This window comes from Danio rerio, chromosome 4, assembly GCF_049306965.1.
Source record: "Danio rerio strain Tuebingen ecotype United States chromosome 4, GRCz12tu, whole genome shotgun sequence".
Taxonomy (NCBI): domain Eukaryota; kingdom Metazoa; phylum Chordata; class Actinopteri; order Cypriniformes; family Danionidae; genus Danio; species Danio rerio.
Genome location: NC_133179.1, coordinates 50,793,557 through 50,800,000, shown reverse-complemented (window position 1 = coordinate 50,800,000; position 6,444 = coordinate 50,793,557). Strand labels below are relative to the sequence as shown.

The 6,444-nt window shown below is 45.2% G+C and overlaps 16 non-coding genes across 16 annotated transcripts; all 16 read left to right on the top strand.

Moving 5' to 3' along the window:
• Nucleotides 1-146: 146 nt before the first annotated feature.
• trnah-gug (transfer RNA histidin (anticodon GUG)) lies at nt 147-218 on the top strand. The gene has a single exon. It is a non-coding gene; the product is annotated as a tRNA-His (tRNA).
• Nucleotides 219-727: 509 nt separating this feature from the next.
• Nucleotides 728-800, top strand: trnak-uuu (transfer RNA lysine (anticodon UUU)). The gene has a single exon. It is a non-coding gene; the product is annotated as a tRNA-Lys (tRNA).
• A 118-nt stretch (nt 801-918) lies between these two features.
• On the top strand, nt 919-1,000 carry trnas-aga (transfer RNA serine (anticodon AGA)). The gene has a single exon. It is a non-coding gene; the product is annotated as a tRNA-Ser (tRNA).
• A 747-nt stretch (nt 1,001-1,747) lies between these two features.
• Nucleotides 1,748-1,820, top strand: trnak-uuu (transfer RNA lysine (anticodon UUU)). Its single transcript has one exon. It is a non-coding gene; the product is annotated as a tRNA-Lys (tRNA).
• Nucleotides 1,821-1,938: 118 nt separating this feature from the next.
• On the top strand, nt 1,939-2,020 carry trnas-aga (transfer RNA serine (anticodon AGA)). Its single transcript has one exon. It is a non-coding gene; the product is annotated as a tRNA-Ser (tRNA).
• A 176-nt stretch (nt 2,021-2,196) lies between these two features.
• trnah-gug (transfer RNA histidin (anticodon GUG)) lies at nt 2,197-2,268 on the top strand. Its single transcript has one exon. It is a non-coding gene; the product is annotated as a tRNA-His (tRNA).
• A 509-nt stretch (nt 2,269-2,777) lies between these two features.
• Nucleotides 2,778-2,850, top strand: trnak-uuu (transfer RNA lysine (anticodon UUU)). The gene has a single exon. It is a non-coding gene; the product is annotated as a tRNA-Lys (tRNA).
• A 118-nt stretch (nt 2,851-2,968) lies between these two features.
• Nucleotides 2,969-3,050, top strand: trnas-aga (transfer RNA serine (anticodon AGA)). Its single transcript has one exon. It is a non-coding gene; the product is annotated as a tRNA-Ser (tRNA).
• A 177-nt stretch (nt 3,051-3,227) lies between these two features.
• Nucleotides 3,228-3,299, top strand: trnah-gug (transfer RNA histidin (anticodon GUG)). The gene has a single exon. It is a non-coding gene; the product is annotated as a tRNA-His (tRNA).
• A 509-nt stretch (nt 3,300-3,808) lies between these two features.
• On the top strand, nt 3,809-3,881 carry trnak-uuu (transfer RNA lysine (anticodon UUU)). The gene has a single exon. It is a non-coding gene; the product is annotated as a tRNA-Lys (tRNA).
• Nucleotides 3,882-3,999: 118 nt separating this feature from the next.
• On the top strand, nt 4,000-4,081 carry trnas-uga (transfer RNA serine (anticodon UGA)). Its single transcript has one exon. It is a non-coding gene; the product is annotated as a tRNA-Ser (tRNA).
• A 177-nt stretch (nt 4,082-4,258) lies between these two features.
• trnah-gug (transfer RNA histidin (anticodon GUG)) lies at nt 4,259-4,330 on the top strand. The gene has a single exon. It is a non-coding gene; the product is annotated as a tRNA-His (tRNA).
• A 509-nt stretch (nt 4,331-4,839) lies between these two features.
• Nucleotides 4,840-4,912, top strand: trnak-uuu (transfer RNA lysine (anticodon UUU)). The gene has a single exon. It is a non-coding gene; the product is annotated as a tRNA-Lys (tRNA).
• A 118-nt stretch (nt 4,913-5,030) lies between these two features.
• trnas-uga (transfer RNA serine (anticodon UGA)) lies at nt 5,031-5,112 on the top strand. Its single transcript has one exon. It is a non-coding gene; the product is annotated as a tRNA-Ser (tRNA).
• A 757-nt stretch (nt 5,113-5,869) lies between these two features.
• On the top strand, nt 5,870-5,942 carry trnak-uuu (transfer RNA lysine (anticodon UUU)). Its single transcript has one exon. It is a non-coding gene; the product is annotated as a tRNA-Lys (tRNA).
• A 118-nt stretch (nt 5,943-6,060) lies between these two features.
• trnas-aga (transfer RNA serine (anticodon AGA)) lies at nt 6,061-6,142 on the top strand. Its single transcript has one exon. It is a non-coding gene; the product is annotated as a tRNA-Ser (tRNA).
• Nucleotides 6,143-6,444: the final 302 nt, after the last annotated feature.

Below are 6,444 nucleotides of genomic sequence, written 5' to 3'. Positions count from 1 at the left end.
CAATTGTTTGCATTTCCATTGTTTCTTGGGAAAAGCGTTGTGCTGGTAGGAGGAGAAAAACAACAGAGTGTTCTCACTGAAGAGAAAGGGGCTCATCACAAGGAGGAACATACCACACATAGGTCAGAAGGGCTGTTTCGTATTTTGCCGTGATCGTATAGTGGTTAGTACTCTGCGTTGTGGCCGCAGCAACCCCGGTTCGAATCCGGGTCACGGCAGGTTTTTCAAGGTGACATTGGTGTCGCACTCTGTGTTGCCATCCGTTATCTTCAGCCTTCTTTTAGTGCAGGCTGTGCTAATGGCACGTCCTGAATGTTTACGTTTCCTAAAGTGTGAAAGACTAGGGATATGATATAAGAGAAATAGGATCTTTGATGCCAGCATGCTGTGTAGATAAGTACTGATCAAGTCACGCTTCTAAGGCATGGAAGGAATCTTTTCAATTGTTGAGTGTCCATTCATTGCCACAACAGCAGAAAGACATTCTGCAGTTATCATTGATCTATTTAATGTCTCCTACATGACATGAAGTTCAAAGTATTGTGTTGTACTGATGTCTACACCTACAAAAACCATAAACCCAACCTCAAAGTAACCTGTCGTGTTTTAGCAACATCCACACCAACCATAAGCTTAAAACCCCATCTCACTGTAAACTTTAGTGTACTGTAAAGGTCTGCGCCGACCACAACCCAAACCTTGCCTACTTGTAAATTACTGTTGTGGAGCCCGGATAGCTCAGTCGGTAGAGCATCAGACTTTTAATTTGAGGGTCCAGGGTTCAAGTCCCTGTTCGGGCGTATGACGCTCATTTTGTGGAGCCACAGCTTTTGCCGTTGAGCTATCGTTTGATGAAAGTTTCATCTGGATGCACAATATGTGTACTAGGCATAAAGAAATGGCAGTACAGTCAGTCTTGTAGTCGTGGCCGAGTGGTTAAGGCGATGGACTAGAAATCCATTGGGGTCGCCCCGCGCAGGTTCGAATCCTGCCGACTACGTCCTCCCCTTTTTTAAAATTGCAGCAGTCGTCAATTGTTTGCATTTCCATTGTTTCTTGGGAAAAGCGTTGTGCTGGTAGGAGGAGAAAAACAACAGAGTGATCTCACTGAAGAGAAAGGGGCTTATCACAGGGAGGAACATACCACACATAGGTCACAAGGGCTGTTTCGTAGCTCGCCGTGATCGTATAGTGGTTAGTACTCTGCGTTGTGGCCGCAGCGAATCCGGGTCACGGCAGGCTTTTCAAGGTGATATTGGTGTCGCACTCTGTGTTGCCATCCGTTACCTCCAGCCTTCTTTTAGTGCAGGCTGTGCTAATGGCACGTCCTGAATGTTTACGTTTCCTAAAGTGTGGAAGACTAGGGATATGATATAAGAGAAATAGGATCTTTGATGCCGGCATGCTGTGTAGATAAGTACTGATCAAGTCACGCTTCTAAGGCATGGAAGGAATCTTTTCAATTGTTGAGTGTCCATTCATTGCCACAACAGCAGAAAGACATTCTGCAGTTATCATTGATCTATTTAATGTCTCCTACATGACATGAAGTTCAAACTATTGTGTTGTACTGATGTCTACACCTACAAAAACCATAAACCCAACCTCAAAGTAACCTGTCGTGTTTTAGCAACATCCACACCAACCATAAGCTTAAAACCCCATCTCACGGTAAACTTTAGTGTACTGTAAAGGTCTGCGCCGACCACAACCCAAAGCTTGCCTACTTGTAAATTACTGTTGTGGAGCCTGGATAGCTCAGTCGGTAGAGCATCAGACTTTTAATTTGAGGGTCCAGGGTTCAAGTCCCTGTTCGGGCGTATGACGCTCATTTTGTGGAGCCACAGCTTTTGCCGTTGAGCTATCGTTTGATGAAAGTTTCATCTGGATGCACAATATGTGTACTAGGCATAAAGAAATGGCAGTACAGTCAGTCTTGTAGTCGTGGCTGAGTGGTTAAGGCGATGGACTAGAAATCCATTGGGGTCTCCCCGCGCAGGTTTGAATCCTGCCGACTATGTCCTCCCCGTTTTTAAAATTGCAGCAGTCGTCAATTGTTTGCATTTCCATTGTTTCTTGGGAAAAGCGTTGTGCTGGTAGGAGGAGAAAAACAACAGAGTTTTCTCACTGAAGAGAAGGGGCTTATCACAAGGAGGAACATACCACATATAGGTCACAACGGCTGTTTCGTAGCTCGCCGTGATCGTATAGTGGTTAGTACTCTGCGTTGTGGCCGCAGCAACCCCGGTTCGAATCCGGGTTATGGCAGGCTTTTCAAGGTGACATTGGTGTCGCACTCTGTGTTGCCATCCGTTACCTCCAGCCTTCTTTTAGTGCAGGCTGTGCTAATGGCACGTCCTGAATGTTTACGTTTCCTAAAGTGTGGAAGACTAGGGATATGATATAAGAGAAATAGGATCTTTGATGCCAGCATGCTGTGTAGATAAGTACTGATCAAGTCACGCTTCTAAGGCATGGAAGGAATCTTTTCAATTGTTGAGTGTCCATTCATTGCCACAACAGCAGAAAGACATTCTGCAGTTATCATTGATCTATTTAATGTCTCCTACATGACATGAAGTTCAAACTATTGTGTTGTACTGATGTCTACACCTACAAAAACCATAAACCCAACCTCAAAGTAACCTGTCGTGTTTTAGCAACATCCACACCAACCATAAGCTTAAAACCCCATCTCACGGTAAACTTTAGTGTACTGTAAAGGTCTGCGCCGACCACAACCCAAACCTTGCCTACTTGTAAATTACTGTTGTGGAGCCTGGATAGCTCAGTCGGTAGAGCATCAGACTTTTAATTTGAGGGTCCAGGGTTCAAGTCCCTGTTCGGGCGTATGACGCTCATTTTGTGGAGCCACAGCTTTTGCCGTTGAGCTATCGTTTGATGAAAGTTTCATCTGGATGCACAATATGTGTACTAGGCATAAAGAAATGGCAGTACAGTCAGTCTTATAGTCGTGGCTGAGTGGTTGAGGTGATGGACTAGAAATCCATTGGGGTCTCCCCGCGCAGGTTTGAATCCTGCCGACTACGTCCTCCCCGTTTTTAAAATTTCAGCAGTCGTCAATTGTTTGCATTTCCATTGTTTCTTGGGAAAAGCGTTGTGCTGGTAGGAGGAGAAAAACAACAGAGTGTTCTCACTGAAGAGAAAGGGGCTCATCACAAGGAGGAACATACCACACATAGGTCATAAGGGCTGTTTCGTAGCTCGCCGTGATCGTATAGTGGTTAGTACTCTGCGTTGTGGCCGCAGCAACCCCGGTTCGAATCCGGGTCACGGCAGGTTTTTCAAGGTGACATTGGTGTCGCACTCTGTGTTGCCATCCGTTTTCTCCAGCCTTCTTTTAGTGCAGGCTGCGCTAATGGCACGTCCTGAATGTTTACGTTTCCTAAAGTGTGGAAGACTAGGGATATGATATAAGAGAAATAGGATCTTTGATGCCAGCATGCTGTGTAGATAAGTACTGATCAAGTCACGCTTCTAAGGCATGGAAGGAATCTTTTCAATTGTTGAGTGTCCATTCATTGCCACAACAGCAGAAAGACATTCTGCAGTTATCATTGATCTATTTAATGTCTCCTACATGACATGAAGTTCAAACTATTGTGTTGTACTGATGTCTACACCTACAAAAACCATAAACCCAACCTCAAAGTAACCTGTCGTGTTTTAGCAACATCCACACCAACCATAAGCTTAAAACCCCATCTTACGGTAAACTTTAGTGTACTGTAAAGGTCTGCGCCGACCACAACCCAAACCTTGCCTACTTGTAAATTACTGTTGTGGAGCCTGGATAGCTCAGTCGGTAGAGCATCAGACTTTTAATTTGAGGGTCCAGGGTTCAAGTCCCTGTTCGGGCGTATGACGCTCATTTTGTGGAGCCACAGCTTTTGCCGTTGAGCTATCGTTTGATGAAAGTTTCATCTGGATGCACAATATGTGTACTAGGCATAAAGAAATGGCAGTACAGTCAGTCTTGTAGTCGTGGCCGAGTGGTTAAGGCGATGGACTAGAAATCCATTGGGGTCGCCCCGCGCAGGTTCGAATCCTGCCGACTACGTCCTCCCCTTTTTTAAAATTGCAGCAGTCGTCAATTGTTTGCATTTCCATTGTTTCTTGGGAAAAGCGTTGTGCTGGTAGGAGGAGAAAAACAACAGAGTGATCTCACTGAAGAGAAAGGGGCTTATCACAGGGAGGAACATACCACACATAGGTCACAAGGGCTGTTTCGTAGCTCGCCGTGATCGTATAGTGGTTAGTACTCTGCGTTGTGGCCGCAGCAACCCCGGTTCGAATCCGGGTCACGGCAGGCTTTTCAAGGTGATATTGGTGTCGCACTCTGTGTTGCCATCCGTTACCTCCAGCCTTCTTTTAGTGCAGGCTGTGCTAATGGCACGTCCTGAATGTTTACGTTTCCTAAAGTGTGGAAGACTAGGGATATGATATAAGAGAAATAGGATCTTTGATGCCAGCATGTTGTGTAGATAAGTACTGATCAAGTCACGCTTCTAAGGCATGGAAGGAATCTTTTCAATTGTTGAGTGTCCATTCATTGCCACAACAGCAGAAAGACATTCTGCAGTTATCATTGATCTATTTAATGTCTCCTACATGACATGAAGTCCAAACTATTGTGTTGTACTGATGTCTACACCTACAAAAACCATAAACCCTACCTCAAAGTAACCTGTCGTGTTTTAGCAACCTCCACACCAACCATAAGCTTAAAACCCCATCTCATGGTAAACTTTAGTGTACTGTAAAGGTCTGCGCCGACCACAACCCAAACCTTGTCTACTTGTAAATTACTGTTGTGGAGCCCGGATAGCACAGTCGGTAGAGCATCAGACTTTTAATCTGAGGGTCCAGGGTTCAAGTCCCTGTTCGGGCGTGTGACGCTCATTTTGTGGAGCCACAGCTTTTGCCGTTGAGCTATCGCTTGATGAAAGTTTCATCTGGATGCACAATATGTGTACTAGGCATAAAGAAATGGCAGTACAGGCAGTCTTGTAGTCGTGGCCGAGTGGTTAAGGCGATGGACTTGAAATCCATTGGGGTCTCTCCGCGCAGGTTCGAATCCTGCCGACTACGTCCTCCTCTTTTTAAAATTGCAGCAGTCGTCAATTGTTTGCATTTCCATTGTTTCTTGGGAAAAGCGTTGTGCTGGTAGGAGGAGAAAAACAACAGAGTGTTCTCACTGAAGAGAAAGGGGCTTATCACAGGGAGGAACATACCACACATAGGTCACACAGGCTGTTTCATAACTCGCCGTGATCGTATAGTGGCTAGTACTCTGTGTTGTGGCTGCAGCAACCCCGGTTCGAATCTGGGTCACGGCAGGTTTTTTAAGGTGACATTGGTGTCGCACTCTGTGTTGCCATCCGTTATCTCCAGCCTTCTTTTAGTGCAGGCTGTGCTAATGGCACGTCCTGAATGTTTACGTTTCCTAAAGTGTGGAAGACTAGGGATATGATATAAGAGAAATAGGATCTTTGATGCCAGCATGCTGTGTAGATAAGTACTGATCAAGTCACGCTTCTAAGGCATGGAAGGAATCTTTTCAATTGTTGAGTGTCCATTCATTGCCACAACAGCAAAAAGACATTCTGCAGTTATCATTGATCTATTTAATGTCTCCTACATGACATGATGTCCAAACTATTGTGTTGTACTGATGTCTACACCTACAAAAACCATAAACCCAACCTCAAAGTAACCTGTCGTGTTTTAGCAACCTCCACACCAACCATAAGCTTAAAACCCCATCTCACGGTAAACTTTAGTGTACTGTAAAGGTCTGCGCCGACCACAACCCAAACCTTGCCTACTTGTAAATTACTGTTGTGGAGCCCGCATAGCTCAGTCGGTAGAGCATCAGACTTTTAATCTGAGGGTCCAGGGTTCAAGTCCCTATTCGGGCGTGTGATGCTCATTTTGTGGAGCCACAGCTTTTGCTGTTGAGCTATCGCTTGATGAAAGTTTCATCTGGATGCACAATATGTGTACTAGGCATAAAGAAATGGCAGTACAGGCAGTCTTGTAGTCATGGCCGAGTGGTTAAGGCGATGGACTAGAAATCCATTGGGGTCTCCCCGTGCAGGTTCGAATCCTGCCGACTACGTCCTCCCCCTTTTTCTTCTAAGCTACCAGCATCTTCACTTGACTTTAATAGATGTTAATGGAGATGTGTGGTTGAGAGTCTGAGTTCTGAAATCTGCAGTTGTGCATTCATCATCCCTTGACTTGTGGCACTGCTGTATGTGGTATTCAGGCATATTATCAGAATCACTCTTTACTTTGTTCTGATAAACTTCTCCTTCCTCAAGTTGAACTTCGTAGTTTAGAGCTTTAGAATATTCAGGCTCCTCTGTTTCCGGTCAGCTTTCCCTTGCTGGAGTTGTTTCCTTTCGCTCCTTTGAGGCA